This window comes from Danio rerio, chromosome 17, assembly GCF_052040795.2.
Source record: "Danio rerio strain M-AB ecotype USA chromosome 17, GRCz13ab, whole genome shotgun sequence".
In the NCBI taxonomy this organism is placed as follows: Eukaryota; Metazoa; Chordata; class Actinopteri; order Cypriniformes; family Danionidae; genus Danio; species Danio rerio.
The window spans coordinates 46,352,412-46,378,497 of NC_141037.1; the positions used below are offsets into that span (position 1 = coordinate 46,352,412).

Below are 26,086 nucleotides of genomic sequence, written 5' to 3' on the forward strand. Positions count from 1 at the left end.
TACTCAGCCAGCAGAGGTCAAAATAAGCAGTAATGCAAACTCAGTCAGAGACATAAATTTTCACTTGCAACTTTCCTAAACATATTTAACAGTGCATGAAATGTTTTCTAAAACAAAAAAGAAAATGCTTTTTAGTGGCTGGATCTGGTTTTATCACATTCTGAATTGAACGTTGAAAATGAGCTTTTCAGAGCCAGCAGAGGTCAAAATAAGCAGTAATGCAAACTCAGTCATAGACATAGATTTTCACTTGCAACTTGCTTTAACATGTTTAACAGTGCATGAAATGTTGTCAAATTAAAAAGAATGATGCATTTTAGTGGCTGGATCTGGTTTTATCACTTTCTGAATTGAACGTTAAAAAAGAGCTGTTCTCAGCCAGCAGAGGTCAAAATAAGCAGTAATGCAAACTCAGTCAGAGACATAGATTTTCACTTGCAACTTGCTTTAACATGTTTAACAGTGCATGAAATGTTGTCTAAAACAAAAATAATGATGCATTTTAGTGGCTGGATCTGGTTTTATCACATTCTGAATTGAACGTTGAAAATGAGCTGTTCTCAGCCAGCAGAGGTCAAAATAAGCAGTAATGCAAACTCAGTCAGAGACATAGATTTTCACTTGCAACTTTCCTAAACATATTTAACAGTGCATGAAATGTTGTCTAAAACAAAAAGAAAATGCTTTTTAGTGGCTGGATCTGGTTTTATCACATTCTGAATTGAACGTTGAAAATGAGCTTTTCAGAGCCAGCAGAGGTCAAAATAAGCAGTAATGCAAACTCAGTCATAGACATAGATTTTCACTTGGAACTTGCTTTAACATGTTTAACAGTGCATGAAATGTTGTCCAAAATAAAAAGAATGATGCATTTTAGTAGCTGGATCTGGTTTTATCACATTCTGTATTGGACGTTGAAAATGAGCTTTACTCAGCCAGCAGAGGTCAAAATAAGCAGTAATAAAAACTCAGTCAGAGACATAGATTTTCACTTGCAACTTGCTTTAACATGTTTAACAGTGCATGAATTGTTGTCTAAAACAAAAAGAATGATGCATTTTAGTGGCTGGATCTGGTTTTATCACATTCTGAACTGAACGTTGAAAATGAGCTTTTATCAGCCAGCAGAAGTCAAAATAAGCAGTAATGCAAACTCAGTCAGAGACATAGATTTTCACTTGCAACTTGCTTTAACATGTTTAACAGTGCATGAAATGTTGTCTAAAACAAAAATAATGATGCATTTTAGTGGCTTGATCTGGTTTTATGACATTCTGAATTGAACGTTGAAAATGAGCTGTTCTCAGCCAGCAGAGGTCAAAATAAGTAGTAATGCAAACTCAGTCAGAGACATAGATTTTCACTTGCAACTTGCTTTAACATGTTTAACAGTGCATGAAATGTTGTCTAAAACAAAAAGAATGATGCATTTTAGTAGCTGGATCTGGTTTTATCACATTCTGTATTGGACGTTGAAAATGAGCTTTACTCAGCCAGCAGAGGTCAAAATAAGCAGTAATGCAAACTCAGTCAGAGACATAGATTTTCACTTGCAACTTGCTTTAACATGTTTAACAGTGCATGAATTGTTGTCTAAAAGAAAAAGAATGATGCATTTTAGTGGCTGGATCTGGTTTTATCACATTCTGAATTGAACGTTGAAAATGAGCTTTTCAGAGCCAGCAGAGGTCAAAATAAGCAGTAATGCAAACTCAGTCAGAGACATAGATTTTCACTTGCAACTTTCCTAAACATATTTAACAGTGCATGAAATGTTGTCTAAAACAAAAAGAAAATGCTTTTTAGTGGCTGGATCTGGTTTTATCACATTCTGAATTGAACGTTGAAAATGAGCTTTTCAGAGCCAGCAGAGGTCAAAATAAGCAGTAATGCAAACTCAGTCATAGACATAGATTTTCACTTGCAACTTGCTTTAACATGTTTAACAGTGCATGAAATGTTGTCCAAAATAAAAAGAATGATGCATTTTAGTAGCTGGATCTGGTTTTATCACATTCTGAATTGAACGTTGAAAATGAGCTTTACTCAGCCAGCAGAGGTCAAAATAAGCAGTAATGCAAACTCAGTCAGAGACATAGATTTTCACTTGCAACTTGCTTTAACATGTTTAACAGTGCATGAAATGTTGTCTAAAACAAAAAGAACGATGCATTTTAGTAGCTGGATCTGGTTTTATCACATTCTGTATTGGACGTTGAAAATGAGCTTTACTCAGCCAGCAGAGGTCAAAATAAGCAGTAATGCAAACTCAGTCAGAGACATAAATTTTCACTTGCAACTTTCCTAAACATATTTAACAGTGCATGAAATGTTTTCTAAAACAAAAAAGAAAATGCTTTTTAGTGGCTGGATCTGGTTTTATCACATTCTGAATTGAACGTTGAAAATGAGCTTTTCAGAGCCAGCAGAGGTCAAAATAAGCAGTAATGCAAACTCAGTCATAGACATAGATTTTCACTTGCAACTTGCTTTAACATGTTTAACAGTGCATGAAATGTTGTCAAATTAAAAAGAATGATGCATTTTAGTGGCTGGATCTGGTTTTATCACTTTCTGAATTGAACGTTAAAAAAGAGCTGTTCTCAGCCAGCAGAGGTCAAAATAAGCAGTAATGCAAACTCAGTCAGAGACATAGATTTTCACTTGCAACTTGCTTTAACATGTTTAACAGTGCATGAATTGTTGTCTAAAAGAAAAAGAATGATGCATTTTAGTGGCTGGATCTGGTATTATCACATTCTGAATTGAACATTGAAAATGAGCTTTTCAGAGCCAGCAGAGGTCAAAATAAGCAGTAATGCAAACTCAGTCATAGACATAGATTTTCACTTGCAACTTGCTTTAACATATGTAACAGTGCATGAAATGTTGTCCAAAATAAAAAGAATGATGCATTTTAGTGGCTGGATCTGGTTTTATCACATTCTGAATTGAACGTTGAAAATGAGCTTTTCAGAGCCAGCAGAGGTCAAAATAAGCAGTAATGCAAACTCAGTCAGAGACATAGATTTTCACTTGCAACTTGCTTTAACATGTTTAACAGTGCATGAAATGTTGTCTAAAACAAAAAGAATGATGCATTTTAGTGGCTGGATCTGGTTTTATCATATTCTGAATTGAACGTTGAAAATGAGCTGTTCTCAGCCAGCAGAGGTCAAAATAAGCAGTAATGCAAACTCAGTCAGAGACATAGATTTTCACTTGCAACTTGCTTTAACATGTTTAACAGTGCATGAAATGTTGTCTAAAACAAAAAGAATGATGCATTTTAGTAGCTGGATCTGGTTTTATCACATTCTGTATTGGACGTTGAAAATGAGCTTTACTCAGCCAGCAAAGGTCAAAATAAGCAGTAATGCAAACTCAGTCAGAGACATAGATTTTCACTTGCAACTTGCTTTAACATGTTTAACAGTGCATGAAATGTTGTCTAAAGCAAAAAGAATGATGCATTTTAGTGGCTGGATCTGGTTTTATCACATTCTGAATTGAACGTTGAAAATGAGCTTTACTCAGCCAGCAGAGGTCAAAATAAGCAGTAATGCAAACTCAGTCAGAGACATAGATTTTCACTTGCAACTTGCTTTAACATGTTTAACAGTGCATGAATTGTTGTCTAAAACAAAAAGAAAATGCTTTTTAGTGGCTGGATCTGGTTTTATCACATTCTGAATTGAACGTTGAAAATGAGCTTTTCAGAGCCAGCAGAGGTCAAAATAAGCAGTAATGCAAACTCAGTCAGAGACATAGATTTTCACTTGCAACTTGCTTTAACATGTTTAACAGTGCATGAAATGTTGTCTAAAACAAAAAGAACGATGCATTTTAGTAGCTGGATCTGGTTTTATCACATTCTGTATTGGACGTTGAAAATGAGCTTTACTCAGCCAGCAGAGGTCAAAATAAGCAGTAATGCAAACTCAGTCAGAGACATAAATTTTCACTTGCAACTTTCCTAAACATATTTAACAGTGCATGAAATGTTGTCTAAAACAAAAAGAAAATGCTTTTTAGTGGCTGGATCTGGTTTTATCACATTCTGAATTGAACGTTGAAAATGAGCTTTTCAGAGCCAGCAGAGGTCAAAATAAGCAGTAATGCAAACTCAGTCATAGACATAGATTTTCACTTGCAACTTGCTTTAACATGTTTAACAGTGCATGAAATGTTGTCCAAAATAAAAAGAATGATGCATTTTAGTAGCTGGATCTGGTTTTATCACATTCTGTATTGGACGTTGAAAATGAGCTTTACTCAGCCAGCAGAGGTCAAAATAAGCAGTAATAAAAACTCAGTCAGAGACATAGATTTTCACTTGCAACTTGCTTTAACATGTTTAACAGTGCATGAATTGTTGTCTAAAACAAAAAGAATGATGCATTTTAGTGGCTGGATCTGGTTTTATCACATTCTGAACTGAATGTTAAAAAATGAGCTTTTATCTGCCAGCAGAAGTCAAAATAAACAGTAATGCAAACTCATTCAGAGACATAGATTTTCACTTGCAACTCGCTTTAACATGTTTAACAGTGCATGAAATGTTGTCTAAAACAAAAATAATGATGCATTTTAGTGGCTGGATCTGGTTTTATCACATTCTGAATTGAACGTTGAAAATGAGCTTTACTCAGCCAGCAGAGGTCAAAATAAGCAGTAATGCAAACTCAGTCAGAGACATAGATTTTCACTTGCAACTTGCTTTAACATGTTTAACAGTGCATGAAATGTTGTCAAATTAAAAAGAATGATGCATTTTAGTGGCTGGATCTGGTTTTATCACTTTCTGAATTGAACGTTAAAAAAGAGCTGTTCTCAGCCAGCAGAGGTCAAAATAAGCAGTAATGCAAACTCAGTCAGAGACATAGATTTTCACTTGCAACTTGCTTTAACATGTTTAACAGTGCATGAATTGTTGTCTAAAAGAAAAAGAATGATGCATTTTAGTGGCTGGATCTGGTATTATCACATTCTGAATTGAACATTGAAAATGAGCTTTTCAGAGCCAGCAGAGGTCAAAATAAGCAGTAATGCAAACTCAGTCATAGACATGGATTTTCACTTGCAACTTGCTTTAACATATGTAACAGTGCATGAAATGTTGTCCAAAATAAAAAGAATGATGCATTTTAGTGGCTGGATCTGGTTTTATCACATTCTGAATTGAACGTTGAAAATGAGCTTTTCAGAGCCAGCAGAGGTCAAAATAAGCAGTAATGAAAACTCAGTCAGAGACATAGATTTTCACTTGCAACTTTCCTAAACATATTTAACAGTGCATGAAATGTTGTCTAAAACAAAAAGAAATTGCTTTTTAGTGGCTGGATCTGGTTTTATCACATTCTGAATTGAACGTTGAAAATGAGCTTTTCAGAGCCAGCAGAGGTCAAAATAAGCAGTAATGCAAACTCAGTCATAGACATAGATTTTCACTTGGAACTTGCTTTAACATGTTTAACAGTGCATGAAATGTTGTCCAAAATAAAAAGAATGATGCATTTTAGTAGCTGGATCTGGTTTTATCACATTCTGTATTGGACGTTGAAAATGAGCTTTACTCAGCCAGCAGAGGTCAAAATAAGCAGTAATAAAAACTCAGTCAGAGACATAGATTTTCACTTGGAACTTGCTTTAACATGTTTAACAGTGCATGAATTGTTGTCTAAAACAAAAAGAATGATGCAATTTAGTGGCTGGATCTGGTTTTATCACATTCTGAACTGAACGTTGAAAATGAGCTTTTATCAGCCAGCAGAAGTCAAAATAAGCAGTAATGCAAACTCAGTCAGAGACATAGATTTTCACTTGCAACTTGCTTTAACATGTTTAACAGTGCATGAAATGTTGTCTAAAACAAAAATAATGATGCATTTTAGTGGCTGGATCTGGTTTTATCACATTCTGAATTGAACGTTGAAAATGAGCTGTTCTCAGCCAGCAGAGGTCAAAATAAGCAGTAATGCAAACTCAGTCAGAGACATAGATTTTCACTTGCAACTTTCCTAAACATATTTAACAGTGCATGAAATGTTGTCTAAAACAAAAAGAAAATGCTTTTTAGTGGCTGGATCTGGTTTTATCACATTCTGAATTGAACGTTGAAAATGAGCTTTTCAGAGCCAGCAGAGGTCAAAATAAGCAGTAATGCAAACTCAGTCATAGACATAGATTTTCACTTGGAACTTGCTTTAACATGTTTAACAGTGCATGAAATGTTGTCCAAAATAAAAAGAATGATGCATTTTAGTAGCTGGATCTGGTTTTATCACATTCTGTATTGGACGTTGAAAATGAGCTTTACTCAGCCAGCAGAGGTCAAAATAAGCAGTAATAAAAACTCAGTCAGAGACATAGATTTTCACTTGCAACTTGCTTTAACATGTTTAACAGTGCATGAATTGTTGTCTAAAACAAAAAGAATGATGCATTTTAGTGGCTGGATCTGGTTTTATCACATTCTGAACTGAACGTTGAAAATGAGCTTTTATCAGCCAGCAGAAGTCAAAATAAGCAGTAATGCAAACTCAGTCAGAGACATAGATTTTCACTTGCAACTTGCTTTAACATGTTTAACAGTGCATGAAATGTTGTCTAAAACAAAAATAATGATGCATTTTAGTGGCTTGATCTGGTTTTATGACATTCTGAAATGAACGTTGAAAATGAGCTGTTCTCAGCCAGCAGAGGTCAAAATAAGTAGTAATGCAAACTCAGTCAGAGACATAGATTTTCACTTGCAACTTGCTTTAACATGTTTAACAGTGCATGAAATGTTGTCTAAAACAAAAAGAATGATGCATTTTAGTAGCTGGATCTGGTTTTATCACATTCTGTATTGGACGTTGAAAATGAGCTTTACTCAGCCAGCAGAGGTCAAAATAAGCAGTAATGCAAACTCAGTCAGAGACATAGATTTTCACTTGCAACTTGCTTTAACATGTTTAACAGTGCATGAATTGTTGTCTAAAAGAAAAAGAATGATGCATTTTAGTGGCTGGATCTGGTTTTATCACATTCTGAATTGAACATTGAAAATGAGCTTTTCAGAGCCAGCAGAGGTCAAAATAAGCAGTAATGCAAACTCAGTCAGAGACATAGATTTTCACTTGCAACTTTCCTAAACATATTTAACAGTGCATGAAATGTTGTCTAAAACAAAAAGAAAATGCTTTTTAGTGGCTGGATCTGGTTTTATCACATTCTGAATTGAACGTTGAAAATGAGCTTTTCAGAGCCAGCAGAGGTCAAAATAAGCAGTAATGCAAACTCAGTCATAGACATAGATTTTCACTTGCAACTTGCTTTAACATGTTTAACAGTGCATGAAATGTTGTCCAAAATAAAAAGAATGATGCATTTTAGTAGCTGGATCTGGTTTTATCACATTCTGTATTGGACGTTGAAAATGAGCTTTACTCAGCCAGCAGAGGTCAAAATAAGCAGTAATAAAAACTCAGTCAGAGACATAGATTTTCACTTGCAACTTGCTTTAACATGTTTAACAGTGCATGAAATGTTGTCTAAAGCAAAAAGAATGATGCATTTTAGTGGCTGGATCTGGTTTTATCACATTCTGAATTGAACGTTGAAAATGAGCTTTACTCAGCCAGCAGAGGTCAAAATAAGCAGTAATGCAAACTCAGTCAGAGACATAGATTTTCACTTGCAACTTGCTTTAACATGTTTAACAGTGCATGAAATGTTGTCTAAAACAAAAAGAACGATGCATTTTAGTAGCTGGATCTGGTTTTATCACATTCTGTATTGGACGTTGAAAATGAGCTTTACTCAGCCAGCAGAGGTCAAAATAAGCAGTAATGCAAACTCAGTCAGAGACATAAATTTTCACTTGCAACTTTCCTAAACATATTTAACAGTGCATGAAATGTTTTCTAAAACAAAAAAGAAAATGCTTTTTAGTGGCTGGATCTGGTTTTATCACATTCTGAATTGAACGTTGAAAATGAGCTTTTCAGAGCCAGCAGAGGTCAAAATAAGCAGTAATGCAAACTCAGTCATAGACATAGATTTTCACTTGCAACTTGCTTTAACATGTTTAACAGTGCATGAAATGTTGTCAAATTAAAAAGAATGATGCATTTTAGTGGCTGGATCTGGTTTTATCACTTTCTGAATTGAACGTTAAAAAAGAGCTGTTCTCAGCCAGCAGAGGTCAAAATAAGCAGTAATGCAAACTCAGTCAGAGACATAGATTTTCACTTGCAACTTGCTTTAACATGTTTAACAGTGCATGAATTGTTGTCTAAAAGAAAAAGAATGATGCATTTTAGTGGCTGGATCTGGTATTATCACATTCTGAATTGAACATTGAAAATGAGCTTTTCAGAGCCAGCAGAGGTCAAAATAAGCAGTAATGCAAACTCAGTCATAGACATAGATTTTCACTTGCAACTTGCTTTAACATATGTAACAGTGCATGAAATGTTGTCCAAAATAAAAAGAATGATGCATTTTAGTGGCTGGATCTGGTTTTATCACATTCTGAATTGAACGTTGAAAATGAGCTTTTCAGAGCCAGCAGAGGTCAAAATAAGCAGTAATGCAAACTCAGTCAGAGACATAGATTTTCACTTGCAACTTGCTTTAACATGTTTAACAGTGCATGAAATGTTGTCTAAAACAAAAAGAATGATGCATTTTAGTAGCTGGATCTGGTTTTATCACATTCTGTATTGGACGTTGAAAATGAGCTTTACTCAGCCAGCAAAGGTCAAAATAAGCAGTAATGCAAACTCAGTCAGAGACATAGATTTTCACTTGCAACTTGCTTTAACATGTTTAACAGTGCATGAATTGTTGTCTAAAAGAAAAAGAATGATGCATTTTAGTGGCTGGATCTGGTATTATCACATTCTGAATTGAACGTTGAAAATGAGCTTTTCAGAGCCAGCAGAGGTCAAAATAAGCAGTAATGCAAACTCAGTCATAGACATAGATTTTTACTTGCAACTTGCTTTAACATGTTTAACAGTGCATGAAATGTTGTCCAAAATAAAAAGAATGATGCATTTTAGTGGCTGGATCTGGTTTTATCACATTCTGAATTGAACGTTGAAAATGAGCTTTTCAGAGCCAGCAGAGGTCAAAATAAGCAGTAATGCAAACTCAGTCAGAGACATAGATTTTCACTTGCAACTTTCCTAAACATATTTAACAGTGCATGAAATGTTGTCTAAAACAAAAAGAAAATGCTTTTTAGTGGCTGGATCTGGTTTTATCACATTCTGAATTGAACGTTGAAAATGAGCTTTTCAGAGCCAGCAGAGGTCAAAATAAGCAGTAATGCAAACTCAGTCATAGACATAGATTTTCACTTGCAACTTGCTTTAACATGTTTAACAGTGCATGAAATGTTGTCTAAAACAAAAAGAATGATGCATTTTAGTAGCTGGATCTGGTTTTATCACATTCTGTATTGGACGTTGAAAATGAGCTTTACTCAGCCAGCAAAGGTCAAAATAAGCAGTAATGCAAACTCAGTCAGAGACATAGATTTTCACTTGCAACTTGCTTTAACATGTTTAAAAGTACATGAAATGTTGTCTAAAACAAATATAATGATGCATTTTAGTGGCTGGATCTGGTTTTATCACATTCTGAATTGAACGTTGAAAATGAGCTGTTCTCAGCCAGCAGAGGTCAAAATAAGCAGTAATGCAAACTCAGTCAGAGACATAGATTTTCACTTGCAACTTGCTTTAACATGTTTAACAGTGCATGAAATGTTGTCTAAAACAAAAAGAATGATGCATTTTAGTAGCTGGATCTGGTTTTATCACATTCTGTATTGGACGTTGAAAATGAGCTTTACTCAGCCAGCAGAGGTCAAAATAAGCAGTAATGAAAACTCAGTCAGAGACATAGATTTTCACTTGCAACTTTCCTAAACATATTTAACAGTGCATGAAATGTTGTCTAAAACAAAAAGAAAATGCTTTTTAGTGGCTGGATCTGGTTTTATCACATTCTGAATTGAACGTTGAAAATGAGCTTTTCAGAGCCAGCAGAGGTCAAAATAAGCAGTAATGCAAACTCAGTCATAGACATAGATTTTCACTTGGAACTTGCTTTAACATGTTTAACAGTGCATGAAATGTTGTCCAAAATAAAAAGAATGATGCATTTTAGTAGCTGGATCTGGTTTTATCACATTCTGTATTGGACGTTGAAAATGAGCTTTACTCAGCCAGCAGAGGTCAAAATAAGCAGTAATAAAAACTCAGTCAGAGACATAGATTTTCACTTGCAACTTGCTTTAACATGTTTAACAGTGCATGAATTGTTGTCTAAAACAAAAAGAATGATGCATTTTAGTGGCTGGATCTTGTTTTATCACATTCTGAACTGAACGTTGAAAATGAGCTTTTATCAGCCAGCAGAAGTCAAAATAAGCAGTAATGCAAACTCAGTCAGAGACATAGATTTTCACTTGCAACTTGCTTTAACATGTTTAACAGTGCATGAAATGTTGTCTAAAACAAAAATAATGATGCATTTTAGTGGCTGGATCTGGTTTTATCACATTCTGAATTGAACGTTGAAAATGAGCTGTTCTCAGCCAGCAGAGGTCAAAATAAGCAGTAATGCAAACTCAGTCAGAGACATAGATTTTCACTTGCAACTTGCTTTAACATGTTTAAGAGTGCATGAAATGTTGTCTAAAACAAAAAGAATGATGCATTTTAGTAGCTGGATCTGGTTTTATCACATTCTGTATTGGACGTTGAAAATGAGCTTTACTCAGCCAGCAGAGGTCAAAATAAGCAGTAATGCAAACTCAGTCAGAGACATAGATTTTCACTTGCAACTTGCTTTAACATGTTTAACAGTGCATGAATTGTTGTCTAAAAGAAAAAGAATGATGCATTTTAGTGGCTGGATCTGGTTTTATCACATTCTGAATTGAACGTTGAAAATGAGCTTTTCAGAGCCAGCAGAGGTCAAAATAAGCAGTAATGCAAACTCAGTCAGAGACATAGATTTTCACTTGCAACTTTCCTAAACATATTTAACAGTGCATGAAATGTTGTCTAAAACAAAAAGAAAATGCTTTTTTGTGGCTGGATCTGGTTTTATCACATTCTGAATTGAACGTTGAAAATGAGCTTTTCAGAGCCAGCAGAGGTCAAAATAAGCAGTAATGCAAACTCAGTCATAGACATAGATTTTCACTTGCAACTTGCTTTAACATGTTTAACAGTGCATGAAATGTTGTCCAAAAAAAAAAAAAAGAATGATGCATTTTAGTAGCTGGATCTGGTTTTATCACATTCTGTATTGGACGTTGAAAATGAGCTTTACTCAGCCAGCAGAGGTCAAAATAAGCAGTAATAAAAACTCAGTCAGAGACATAGATTTTCACTTGCAACTTGCTTTAACATGTTTAACAGTGCATGAATTGTTGTCTAAAACAAAAAGAATGATGCATTTTAGTGGCTGGATCTGGTTTTATCACATTCTGAACTGAAAGTTAAAAATGAGCTTTTATCAGCCAGCAGAAGTCAAAATAAGCAGTAATGCAAACTCAGTCAGAGACATAGATTTTCACTTGCAACTTGCTTTAACATGTTTAACAGTGCATGAAATGTTGTCTAAAACAAAAAGAATGATGCATTTTAGTGGCTGGATCTGGTTTTATCACATTCTGAATTGAACGTTGAAAATGAGCTGTTCTCAGCCAGCAGAGGTCAAAATAGGCAGTAATGCAAACTCAGTCAGAGACATAGATTTTCACTTGCAACTTGCTTTAACATGTTTAACAGTGCATGAAATGTTGTCTAAAACAAAAAGAATGATGCATTTTAGTAGCTGGATCTGGTTTTATCACATTCTGTATTGGACGTTGAAAATGAGCTTTACTCAGCCAGCAGAGGTCAAAATAAGCAGTAATGCAAACTCAGTCAGAGACATAGATTTTCACTTGCAACTTGCTTTAACATGTTTAACAGTGCATGAAATGTTGTCTAAAACAAAAAGAATGATGCATTTTAGTAGCTGGATCTGGTTTTATCACATTCTGTATTGGACGTTGAAAATGAGCTTTACTCAGCCAGCAGAGGTCAAAATAAGCAGTAATGCAAACTCAGTCAGAGACATAGATTTTCACTTGCAACTTGCTTTAACATGTTTAACACTGCATGAAATGTTGTCTAAAACAAAAAGAATGATGCATTTTAGTAGCTGGATCTGGTTTTATCACATTCTGTATTGGACGTTGAAAATGAGCTTTACTCAGCCAGCAGAGGTCAAAATAAGCAGTAATGCAAACTCAGTCAGAGACATAGATTTTCACTTGCAACTTGCTTTAACATGTTTAACAGTGCATGAAATGTTGTCTAAAACAAAAAGAATGATGCATTTTAGTAGCTGGATCTGGTTTTATCACATTCTGTATTGGACGTTGAAAATGAGCTTTACTCAGCCAGCAAAGGTCAAAATAAGCAGTAATGCAAACTCAGTCAGAGACATAGATTTTCACTTGCAACTTGCTTTAACATGTTTAACAGTGCATGAATTGTTGTCTAAAAGAAAAAGAATGATGCATTTTAGTGGCTGGATCTGGTATTATCACATTCTGAATTGAACGTTGAAAATGAGCTTTTCAGAGCCAGCAGAGGTCAAAATAAGCAGTAATGCAAACTCAGTCTTAGACATAGATTTTCACTTGCAACTTGCTTTAACATGTTTAACAGTGCATGAAATGTTGTCCAAAATAAAAAGAATGATGCATTTTAGTGGCTGGATCTGGTTTTATCACATTCTGAATTGAACGTTGAAAATGAGCTTTTCAGAGCCAGCAGAGGTCAAAATAAGCAGTAATGCAAACTCAGTCAGAGACATAGATTTTCACTTGCAACTTTCCTAAACATATTTAACAGTGCATGAAATGTTGTCTAAAACAAAAAGAAAATGCTTTTTAGTGGCTGGATCTGGTTTTATCACATTCTGAATTGAACGTTGAAAATGAGCTTTTCAGAGCCAGCAGAGGTCAAAATAAGCAGTAATGCAAACTCAGTCATAGACATAGATTTTCACTTGCAACTTGCTTTAACATGTTTAAAAGTACATGAAATGTTGTCTAAAACAAAAATAATGATGCATTTTAGTGGCTGGATCTGGTTTTATCACATTCTGAATTGAACGTTGAAAATGAGCTGTTCTCAGCCAGCAGAGGTCAAAATAAGCAGTAATGCAAACTCAGTCAGAGACATAGATTTTCACTTGCAACTTGCTTTAACATGTTTAACAGTGCATGAAATGTTGTCTAAAACAAAAAGAATGATGCATTTTAGTAGCTGGATCTGGTTTTATCACATTCTGTATTGGACGTTGAAAATGAGCTTTACTCAGCCAGCAGAGGTCAAAATAAGCAGTAATGAAAACTCAGTCAGAGACATAGATTTTCACTTGCAACTTTCCTAAACATATTTAACAGTGCATGAAATGTTGTCTAAAACAAAAAGAAAATGCTTTTTAGTGGCTGGATCTGGTTTTATCACATTCTGAATTGAACGTTGAAAATGAGCTTTTCAGAGCCAGCAGAGGTCAAAATAAGCAGTAATGCAAACTCAGTCATAGACATAGATTTTCACTTGGAACTTGCTTTAACATGTTTAACAGTGCATGAAATGTTGTCCAAAATAAAAAGAATGATGCATTTTAGTAGCTGGATCTGGTTTTATCACATTCTGTATTGGACGTTGAAAATGAGCTTTACTCAGCCAGCAGAGGTCAAAATAAGCAGTAATAAAAACTCAGTCAGAGACATAGATTTTCACTTGCAACTTGCTTTAACATGTTTAACAGTGCATGAATTGTTGTCTAAAACAAAAAGAATGATGCATTTTAGTGGCTGGATCTGGTTTTATCACATTCTGAACTGAACGTTGAAAATGAGCTTTTATCAGCCAGCAGAAGTCAAAATAAGCAGTAATGCAAACTCAGTCAGAGACATAGATTTTCACTTGCAACTTGCTTTAACATGTTTAACAGTGCATGAAATGTTGTCTAAAACAAAAATAATGATGCATTTTAGTGGCTGGATCTGGTTTTATCACATTCTGAATTGAACGTTGAAAATGAGCTGTTCTCAGCCAGCAGAGGTCAAAATAAGCAGTAATGCAAACTCAGTCAGAGACATAGATTTTCACTTGCAACTTGCTTTAACATGTTTAAGAGTGCATGAAATGTTGTCTAAAACAAAAAGAATGATGCATTTTAGTAGCTGGATCTGGTTTTATGACATTCTGTATTGGACGTTGAAAATGAGCTTTACTCAGCCAGCAGAGGTCAAAATAAGCAGTAATGCAAACTCAGTCAGAGACATAGATTTTCACTTGCAACTTGCTTTAACATGTTTAACAGTGCATGAATTGTTGTCTAAAAGAAAAAGAATGATGCATTTTAGTGGCTGGATCTGGTTTTATCACATTCTGAATTGAACGTTGAAAATGAGCTTTTCAGAGCCAGCAGAGGTCAAAATAAGCAGTAATGCAAACTCAGTCAGAGACATAGATTTTCACTTGCAACTTTCCTAAACATATTTAACAGTGCATGAAATGTTGTCTAAAACAAAAAGAAAATGCTTTTTAGTGGCTGGATCTGGTTTTATCACATTCTGAATTGAACGTTGAAAATGAGCTTTTCAGAGCCAGCAGAGGTCAAAATAAGCAGTAATGCAAACTCAGTCATAGACATAGATTTTCACTTGGAACTTGCTTTAACATGTTTAACAGTGCATGAAATGTTGTCCAAAATAAAAAGAATGATGCATTTTAGTAGCTGGATCTGGTTTTATCACATTCTGTATTGGACGTTGAAAATGAGCTTTACTCAGCCAGCAGAGGTCAAAATAAGCAGTAATAAAAACTCAGTCAGAGACATAGATTTTCACTTGCAACTTGCTTTAACATGTTTAACAGTGCATGAATTGTTGTCTAAAACAAAAAGAATGATGCATTTTAGTGGCTGGATCTGGTTTTATCACATTCTGAACTGAACGTTGAAAATGAGCTTTTATCAGCCAGCAGAAGTCAAAATAAGCAGTAATGCAAACTCAGTCAGAGACATAGATTTTCACTTGCAACTTGCTTTAACATGTTTAACAGTGCATGAAATGTTGTCTAAAACAAAAATAATGATGCATTTTAGTGGCTGGATCTGGTTTTATCACATTCTGAATTGAACGTTGAAAATGAGCTGTTCTCAGCCAGCAGAGGTCAAAATAAGCAGTAATGCAAACTCAGTCAGAGACATAGATTTTCACTTGCAACTTGCTTTAACATGTTTAAGAGTGCATGAAATGTTGTCTAAAACAAAAAGAATGATGCATTTTAGTAGCTGGATCTGGTTTTATGACATTCTGTATTGGACGTTGAAAATGAGCTTTACTCAGCCAGCAGAGGTCAAAATAAGCAGTAATGCAAACTCAGTCAGAGACATAGATTTTCACTTGCAACTTGCTTTAACATGTTTAACAGTGCATGAATTGTTGTCTAAAAGAAAAAGAATGATGCATTTTATTGGCTGGATCTGGTTTTATCACATTCTGAATTGAACGTTGAAAATGAGCTTTTCAGAGCCAGCAGAGGTCAAAATAAGCAGTAATGCAAACTCAGTCAGAGACATAGATTTTCACTTGCAACTTTCCTAAACATATTTAACAGTGCATGAAATGTTGTCTAAAACAAAAAGAAAATGCTTTTTAGCGGCTGGATCTGGTTTTATCACATTCTGAATTGAACGTTGAAAATGAGCTTTTCAGAGCCAGCAGAGGTCAAAATAAGCAGTAATGCAAACTCAGTCATAGACATAGATTTTCACTTGCAACTTGCTTTAACATGTTTAACAGTGCATGAAATGTTGTCCAAAATAAAAAGAATGATGCATTTTAGTAGCTGGATCTGGTTTTATCACATTCTGTATTGGACGTTGAAAATGAGCTTTACTCAGCCAGCAGAGGTCAAAATAAGCAGTAATAAAAACTCAGTCAGAGACATAGATTTTCACTTGCAACTTGCTTTAACATGTTTAACAGTGCATGAATTGTTGTCTAAAACAAAAAGAATGATGCATTTTAGTGGCTGGATCTGGTTTTATCACATTCTGAACTGAACGTTGAAAATGAGCTTTTATCAGCCAGCAGAAGTCAAAATAAGCAGTAATGCAAACTCAGTCAGAGACATAGATTTTCACTTGCAACTTGCTTTAACATGTTTAAAAGTACATGAAATGTTGTCTAAAACAAATATAATGATGCATTTTAGTGGCTGGATCTGGTTTTATCACATTCTGAATTGAACGTTGAAAATGAGCTGTTCTCAGCCAGCAGAGGTCAAAATAAGCAGTAATGCAAACTCAGTCAGAGACATAGATTTTCACTTGCAACTTGCTTTAACATGTTTAACAGTGCATGAAATGTTGTCTAAAACAAAAAGAATGATGCATTTTAGTAGCTGGATCTGGTTTTATCACATTCTGTATTGGACGTTGAAAATGAGCTTTACTCAGCCAGCAGAGGTCAAAATAAGCAGTAATGCAAACTCAGTCAGAGACATAGATTTTCACTTGCAACTTGCTTTAACATGTTTAACAGTGCATGAATTGTTGTCTAAAAGAAAAGAATGATGCATTTTAGTGGCTGGATCTGGTTTTATCACATTCTGAATTGAACGTTGAAAATGAGCTTTTCAGAGCCAGCAGAGGTCAAAATAAGCAGTAATGCAAACTCAGTCAGAGACATAGATTTTCACTTGCAACTTTCCTAAACATATTTAACAGTGCATGAAATGTTGTCTAAAACAAAAAGAAAATGCTTTTTTGTGGCTGGATCAGGTTTTATCACATTCTGAATTGAACGTTGAAAATGAGCTTTTCAGAGCCAGCAGAGGTCAAAATAAGCAGTAATGCAAACTCAGTCATAGACATAGATTTTCACTTGCAACTTGCTTTAACATGTTTAACAGTGCATGAAATGTTGTCCAAAAAAAAAAAAAGAATGATGCATTTTAGTAGCTGGATCTGGTTTTATCACATTCTGTATTGGACGTTGAAAATGAGCTTTACTCAGCCAGCAGAGGTCAAAATAAGCAGTAATAAAAACTCAGTCAGAGACATAGATTTTCACTTGCAACTTGCTTTAACATGTTTAACAGTGCATGAATTGTTGTCTAAAACAAAAAGAATGATGCATTTTAGTGGCTGGATCTGGTTTTATCACATTCTGAACTGAACGTTAAAAATGAGCTTTTATCAGCCAGCAGAAGTCAAAATAAGCAGTAATGCAAACTCAGTCAGAGACATAGATTTTCACTTGCAACTTGCTTTAACATGTTTAACAGTGCATGAAATGTTGTCTAAAACAAAAAGAATGATGCATTTTAGTGGCTGGATCTGGTTTTATCACATTCTGAATTGAACGTTGAAAATGAGCTGTTCTCAGCCAGCAGAGGTCAAAATAGGCAGTAATGCAAACTCAGTCAGAGACATAGATTTTCACTTGCAACTTGCTTTAACATGTTTAACAGTGCATGAAATGTTGTCTAAAAGAAAAAGAATGATGCATTTTAGTGGCTGGATCTGGTATTATCACATTCTGAATTGAACGTTGAAAATGAGCTTTTCAGAGCCAGCAGAGGTCAAAATAAGCAGTAATGCAAACTCAGTCATAGACATAGATTTTTACTTGCAACTTGCTTTAACATGTTTAACAGTGCATGAAATGTTGTCCAAAATAAAAAGAATGATGCATTTTAGTGGCTGGATCTGGTTTTATCACATTCTGAATTGAACGTTGAAAATGAGCTTTTCAGAGCCAGCAGAGGTCAAAATAAGCAGTAATGCAAACTCAGTCAGAGACATAGATTTTCACTTGCAACTTTCCTAAACATATTTAACAGTGCATGAAATGTTGTCTAAAACAAAAAGAAAATGCTTTTTAGTGGCTGGATCTGGTTTTATCACATTCTGAATTGAACGTTGAAAATGAGCTTTTCAGAGCCAGCAGAGGTCAAAATAAGCAGTAATGCAAACTCAGTCATAGACATAGATTTTCACTTGCAACTTGCTTTAACATGTTTAACAGTGCATGAAATGTTGTCTAAAACAAAAAGAATGATGCATTTTAGTAGCTGGATCTGGTTTTATCACATTCTGTATTGGACGTTGAAAATGAGCTTTACTCAGCCAGCAAAGGTCAAAATAAGCAGTAATGCAAACTCAGTCAGAGACATAGATTTTCACTTGCAACTTGCTTTAACATGTTTAAAAGTACATGAAATGTTGTCTAAAACAAATATAATGATGCATTTTAGTGGCTGGATCTGGTTTTATCACATTCTGAATTGAACGTTGAAAATGAGCTGTTCTCAGCCAGCAGAGGTCAAAATAAGCAGTAATGCAAACTCAGTCAGAGACATAGATTTTCACTTGCAACTTGCTTTAACATGTTTAACAGTGCATGAAATGTTGTCTAAAACAAAAAGAATGATGCATTTTAGTAGCTGGATCTGGTTTTATCACATTCTGTATTGGACGTTGAAAATGAGCTTTACTCAGCCAGCAGAGGTCAAAATAAGCAGTAATGAAAACTCAGTCAGAGACATAGATTTTCACTTGCAACTTTCCTAAACATATTTAACAGTGCATGAAATGTTGTCTAAAACAAAAAGAAAATGCTTTTTAGTGGCTGGATCTGGTTTTATCACATTCTGAATTGAACGTTGAAAATGAGCTTTTCAGAGCCAGCAGAGGTCAAAATAAGCAGTAATGCAAACTCAGTCATAGACATAGATTTTCACTTGGAACTTGCTTTAACATGTTTAACAGTGCATGAAATGTTGTCCAAAATAAAAAGAATGATGCATTTTAGTAGCTGGATCTGGTTTTATCACATTCTGTATTGGACGTTGAAAATGAGCTTTACTCAGCCAGCAGAGGTCAAAATAAGCAGTAATAAAAACTCAGTCAGAGACATAGATTTTCACTTGCAACTTGCTTTAACATGTTTAACAGTGCATGAATTGTTGTCTAAAACAAAAAGAATGATGCATTTTAGTGGCTGGATCTGGTTTTATCACATTCTGAACTGAACGTTGAAAATGAGCTTTTATCAGCCAGCAGAAGTCAAAATAAGCAGTAATGCAAACTCAGTCAGAGACATAGATTTTCACTTGCAACTTGCTTTAACATGTTTAACAGTGCATGAAATGTTGTCTAAAACAAAAATAATGATGCATTTTAGTGGCTGGATCTGGTTTTATCACATTCTGAATTGAACGTTGAAAATGAGCTGTTCTCAGCCAGCAGAGGTCAAAATAAGCAGTAATGCAAACTCAGTCAGAGACATAGATTTTCACTTGCAACTTGCTTTAACATGTTTAACAGTGCATGAAATGTTGTCTAAAACAAAAAGAATGATGCATTTTAGTAGCTGGATCTGGTTTTATCACATTCTGTATTGGACGTTGAAAATGAGCTTTACTCAGCCAGCAGAGGTCAAAATAAGCAGTAATGCAAACTCAGTCAGAGACATAGATTTTCACTTGCAACTTGCTTTAACATGTTTAACAGTGCATGAATTGTTGTCTAAAAGAAAAAGAATGATGCATTTTAGTGGCTGGATCTGGTTTTATCACATTCTGAATTGAACGTTGAAAATGAGCTTTTCAGAGCCAGCAGAGGTCAAAATAAGCAGTAATGCAAACTCAGTCAGAGACATAGATTTTCACTTGCAACTTTCCTAAACATATTTAACAGTGCATGAAATGTTGTCTAAAACAAAAAGAAAATGCTTTTTTGTGGCTGGATCTGGTTTTATCACATTCTGAATTGAACGTTGAAAATGAGCTTTTCAGAGCCAGCAGAGGTCAAAATAAGCAGTAATGCAAACTCAGTCATAGACATAGATTTTCACTTGCAACTTGCTTTAACATGTTTAACAGTGCATGAAATGTTGTCCAAAAAAAAAAAAAAGAATGATGCATTTTAGTAGCTGGATCTGGTTTTATCACATTCTGTATTGGACGTTGAAAATGAGCTTTACTCAGCCAGCAGAGGTCAAAATAAGCAGTAATAAAAACTCAGTCAGAGACATAGATTTTCACTTGCAACTTGCTTTAACATGTTTAACAGTGCATGAATTGTTGTCTAAAACAAAAAGAATGATGCATTTTAGTGGCTGGATCTGGTTTTATCACATTCTGAACTGAAAGTTAAAAATGAGCTTTTATCAGCCAGCAGAAGTCAAAATAAGCAGTAATGCAAACTCAGTCAGAGACATAGATTTTCACTTGCAACTTGCTTTAACATGTTTAACAGTGCATGAAATGTTGTCTAAAACAAAAAGAATGATGCATTTTAGTGGCTGGATCTGGTTTTATCACATTCTGAATTGAACGTTGAAAATGAGCTGTTCTCAGCCAGCAGAGGTCAAAATAGGCAGTAATGCAAACTCAGTCAGAGACATAGATTTTCACTTGCAACTTGCTTTAACATGTTTAACAGTGCATGAAATGTTGTCTAAAACAAAAAGAATGATGCATTTTAGTAGCTGGATCTGGTTTTATCACATTCTGTATTGGACGTTGAAAATGAGCTTTACTCAGCCAGCAGAGGTCAAAATAAGCAGTAATGCAAACTCAGTCAGAGACATAGATTTTCACTTGCAACTTGCTTTAACATGTTTAACAGTGCATGAAATGTTGTCTAAAACAAAAAGAATGATGCATTTTAGTAGCTGGATCTGGTTTTATCACATTCTGTATTGGACGTTGAAAATGAGCTTTACTCAGCCAGCAGAGGTCAAAATAAGCAGTAATGCAAACTCAGTCAGAGACATAGATTTTCACTTGCAACTTGCTTTAACATGTTTAACACTGCATGAAATGTTGTCTAAAACAAAAAGAATGATGCATTTTAGTAGCTGGATCTGGTTTTATCACATTCTGTATTGGACGTTGAAAATGAGCTTTACTCAGCCAGCAGAGGTCAAAATAAGCAGTAATGCAAACTCAGTCAGAGACATAGATTTTCACTTGCAACTTGCTTTAACATGTTTAACAGTGCATGAAATGTTGTCTAAAACAAAAAGAATGATGCATTTTAGTAGCTGGATCTGGTTTTATCACATTCTGTATTGGACGTTGAAAATGAGCTTTACTCAGCCAGCAAAGGTCAAAATAAGCAGTAATGCAAACTCAGTCAGAGACATAGATTTTCACTTGCAACTTGCTTTAACATGTTTAACAGTGCATGAATTGTTGTCTAAAAGAAAAAGAATGATGCATTTTAGTGGCTGGATCTGGTATTATCACATTCTGAATTGAACGTTGAAAATGAGCTTTTCAGAGCCAGCAGAGGTCAAAATAAGCAGTAATGCAAACTCAGTCTTAGACATAGATTTTCACTTGCAACTTGCTTTAACATGTTTAACAGTGCATGAAATGTTGTCCAAAATAAAAAGAATGATGCATTTTAGTGGCTGGATCTGGTTTTATCACATTCTGAATTGAACGTTGAAAATGAGCTTTTCAGAGCCAGCAGAGGTCAAAATAAGCAGTAATGCAAACTCAGTCAGAGACATAGATTTTCACTTGCAACTTTCCTAAACATATTTAACAGTGCATGAAATGTTGTCTAAAACAAAAAGAAAATGCTTTTTAGTGGCTGGATCTGGTTTTATCACATTCTGAATTGAACGTTGAAAATGAGCTTTTCAGAGCCAGCAGAGGTCAAAATAAGCAGTAATGCAAACTCAGTCATAGACATAGATTTTCACTTGCAACTTGCTTTAACATGTTTAAAAGTACATGAAATGTTGTCTAAAACAAAAATAATGATGCATTTTAGTGGCTGGATCTGGTTTTATCACATTCTGAATTGAACGTTGAAAATGAGCTGTTCTCAGCCAGCAGAGGTCAAAATAAGCAGTAATGCAAACTCAGTCAGAGACATAGATTTTCACTTGCAACTTGCTTTAACATGTTTAACAGTGCATGAAATGTTGTCTAAAACAAAAAGAATGATGCATTTTAGTAGCTGGATCTGGTTTTATCACATTCTGTATTGGACGTTGAAAATGAGCTTTACTCAGCCAGCAGAGGTCAAAATAAGCAGTAATGAAAACTCAGTCAGAGACATTGATTTTCACTTGCAACTTTCCTAAACATATTTAACAGTGCATGAAATGTTGTCTAAAACAAAAAGAAAATGCTTTTTAGTGGCTGGATCTGGTTTTATCACATTCTGAATTGAACGTTGAAAATGAGCTTTTCAGAGCCAGCAGAGGTCAAAATAAGCAGTAATGCAAACTCAGTCATAGACATAGATTTTCACTTGGAACTTGCTTTAACATGTTTAACAGTGCATGAAATGTTGTCCAAAATAAAAAGAATGATGCATTTTAGTAGCTGGATCTGGTTTTATCACATTCTGTATTGGACGTTGAAAATGAGCTTTACTCAGCCAGCAGAGGTCAAAATAAGCAGTAATAAAAACTCAGTCAGAGACATAGATTTTCACTTGCAACTTGCTTTAACATGTTTAACAGTGCATGAATTGTTGTCTAAAACAAAAAGAATGATGCATTTTAGTGGCTGGATCTGGTTTTATCACATTCTGAACTGAACGTTGAAAATGAGCTTTTATCAGCCAGCAGAAGTCAAAATAAGCAGTAATGCAAACTCAGTCAGAGACATAGATTTTCACTTGCAACTTGCTTTAACATGTTTAACAGTGCATGAAATGTTGTCTAAAACAAAAATAATGATGCATTTTAGTGGCTGGATCTGGTTTTATCACATTCTGAATTGAACGTTGAAAATGAGCTGTTCTCAGCCAGCAGAGGTCAAAATAAGCAGTAATGCAAACTCAGTCAGAGACATAGATTTTCACTTGCAACTTGCTTTAACATGTTTAAGAGTGCATGAAATGTTGTCTAAAACAAAAAGAATGATGCATTTTAGTAGCTGGATCTGGTTTTATGACATTCTGTATTGGACGTTGAAAATGAGCTTTACTCAGCCAGCAGAGGTCAAAATAAGCAGTAATGCAAACTCAGTCAGAGACATAGATTTTCACTTGCAACTTGCTTTAACATGTTTAACAGTGCATGAATTGTTGTCTAAAAGAAAAAGAATGATGCATTTTAGTGGCTGGATCTGGTTTTATCACATTCTGAATTGAACGTTGAAAATGAGCTTTTCAGAGCCAGCAGAGGTCAAAATAAGCAGTAATGCAAACTCAGTCAGAGACATAGATTTTCACTTGCAACTTTCCTAAACATATTTAACAGTGCATGAAATGTTGTCTAAAACAAAAAGAAAATGCTTTTTAGTGGCTGGATCTGGTTTTATCACATTCTGAATTGAACGTTGAAAATGAGCTTTTCAGAGCCAGCAGAGGTCAAAATAAGCAGTAATGCAAACTCAGTCATAGACATAGATTTTCACTTGGAACTTGCTTTAACATGTTTAACAGTGCATGAAATGTTGTCCAAAATAAAAAGAATGATGCATTTTAGTAGCTGGATCTGGTTTTATCACATTCTGTATTGGACGTTGAAAATGAGCTTTACTCAGCCAGCAGAGGTCAAAATAAGCAGTAATAAAAACTCAGTCAGAGACATAGATTTTCACTTGCAACTTGCTTTAACATGTTTAACAGTGCATGAATTGTTGTCTAAAACAAAAAGAATGATGCATTTTAGTGGCTGGATCTGGTTTTATCACATTCTGAACTGAACGTTGAAAATGAGCTTTTATCAGCCAGCAGAAGTCAAAATAAGCAGTAATGCAAACTCAGTCAGAGACATAGATTTTCACTTGCAACTTGCTTTAACATGTTTAACAGTGCATGAAATGTTGTCTAAAACAAAAATAATGATGCATTTTAGTGGCTGGATCTGGTTTTATCACATTCTGAATTGAACGTTGAAAATGAGCTGTTCTCAGCCAGCAGAGGTCAAAATAAGCAGTAATGCAAACTCAGTCAGAGACATAGATTTTCACTTGCAACTTGCTTTAACATGTTTAAGAGTGCATGAAATGTTGTCTAAAACAAAAAGAATGATGCATTTTAGTAGCTGGATCTGGTTTTATGACATTCTGTATTGGACGTTGAAAATGAGCTTTACTCAGCCAGCAGAGGTCAAAATAAGCAGTAATGCAAACTCAGTCAGAGACATAGATTTTCACTTGCAACTTGCTTTAACATGTTTAACAGTGCATGAATTGTTGTCTAAAAGAAAAAGAATGATGCATTTTATTGGCTGGATCTGGTTTTATCACATTCTGAATTGAACGTTGAAAATGAGCTTTTCAGAGCCAGCAGAGGTCAAAATAAGCAGTAATGCAAACTCAGTCAGAGACATAGATTTTCACTTGCAACTTTCCTAAACATATTTAACAGTGCATGAAATGTTGTCTAAAACAAAAAGAAAATGCTTTTTAGTGGCTGGATCTGGTTTTATCACATTCTGAATTGAACGTTGAAAATGAGCTTTTCAGAGCCAGCAGAGGTCAAAATAAGCAGTAATGCAAACTCAGTCATAGACATAGATTTTCACTTGCAACTTGCTTTAACATGTTTAACAGTGCATGAAATGTTGTCCAAAATAAAAAGAATGATGCATTTTAGTAGCTGGATCTGGTTTTATCACATTCTGTATTGGACGTTGAAAATGAGCTTTACTCAGCCAGCAGAGGTCAAAATAAGCAGTAATAAAAACTCAGTCAGAGACATAGATTTTCACTTGCAACTTGCTTTAACATGTTTAACAGTGCATGAATTGTTGTCTAAAACAAAAAGAATGATGCATTTTAGTGGCTGGATCTGGTTTTATCACATTCTGAACTGAACGTTGAAAATGAGCTTTTATCAGCCAGCAGAAGTCAAAATAAGCAGTAATGCAAACTCAGTCAGAGACATAGATTTTCACTTGCAACTTGCTTTAACATGTTTAAAAGTACATGAAATGTTGTCTAAAACAAATATAATGATGCATTTTAGTGGCTGGATCTGGTTTTATCACATTCTGAATTGAACGTTGAAAATGAGCTGTTCTCAGCCAGCAGAGGTCAAAATAAGCAGTAATGCAAACTCAGTCAGAGACATAGATTTTCACTTGCAACTTGCTTTAACATGTTTAAGAGTGCATGAAATGTTGTCTAAAACAAAAAGAATGATGCATTTTAGTAGCTGGATCTGGTTTTATCACATTCTGTATTGGACGTTGAAAATGAGCTTTACTCAGCCAGCAGAGGTCAAAATAAGCAGTAATGCAAACTCAGTCAGAGACATAGATTTTCACTTGCAACTTGCTTTAACATGTTTAACAGTGCATGAATTGTTGTCTAAAAGAAAAGAATGATGCATTTTAGTGGCTGGATCTGGTTTTATCACATTCTGAATTGAACGTTGAAAATGAGCTTTTCAGAGCCAGCAGAGGTCAAAATAAGCAGTAATGCAAACTCAGTCAGAGACATAGATTTTCACTTGCAACTTTCCTAAACATATTTAACAGTGCATGAAATGTTGTCTAAAACAAAAAGAAAATGCTTTTTTGTGGCTGGATCAGGTTTTATCACATTCTGAATTGAACGTTGAAAATGAGCTTTTCAGAGCCAGCAGAGGTCAAAATAAGCAGTAATGCAAACTCAGTCATAGACATAGATTTTCACTTGCAACTTGCTTTAACATGTTTAACAGTGCATGAAATGTTGTCCAAAAAAAAAAAAAGAATGATGCATTTTAGTAGCTGGATCTGGTTTTATCACATTCTGTATTGGACGTTGAAAATGAGCTTTACTCAGCCAGCAGAGGTCAAAATAAGCAGTAATAAAAACTCAGTCAGAGACATAGATTTTCACTTGCAACTTGCTTTAACATGTTTAACAGTGCATGAATTGTTGTCTAAAACAAAAAGAATGATGCATTTTAGTGGCTGGATCTGGTTTTATCACATTCTGAACTGAACGTTAAAAATGAGCTTTTATCAGCCAGCAGAAGTCAAAATAAGCAGTAATGCAAACTCAGTCAGAGACATAGATTT

The 26,086-nt window shown here is 34.8% G+C and overlaps 1 long non-coding RNA gene across 1 annotated transcript; it reads left to right on the top strand.

The window, feature by feature from the left end:
• Positions 1-6,081: 6,081 nt before the first annotated feature.
• On the top strand, positions 6,082-15,535 carry LOC147833168 (uncharacterized). Its single transcript, XR_015945097.1, has 6 exons — positions 6,082-7,008; positions 7,381-7,751; positions 10,168-10,589; positions 11,521-12,029; positions 13,703-13,955; positions 14,883-15,535. It is a non-coding gene; the product is annotated as an uncharacterized LOC147833168 (long non-coding RNA).
• The last annotated feature ends 10,551 nt before the right edge of the window (positions 15,536-26,086 follow it).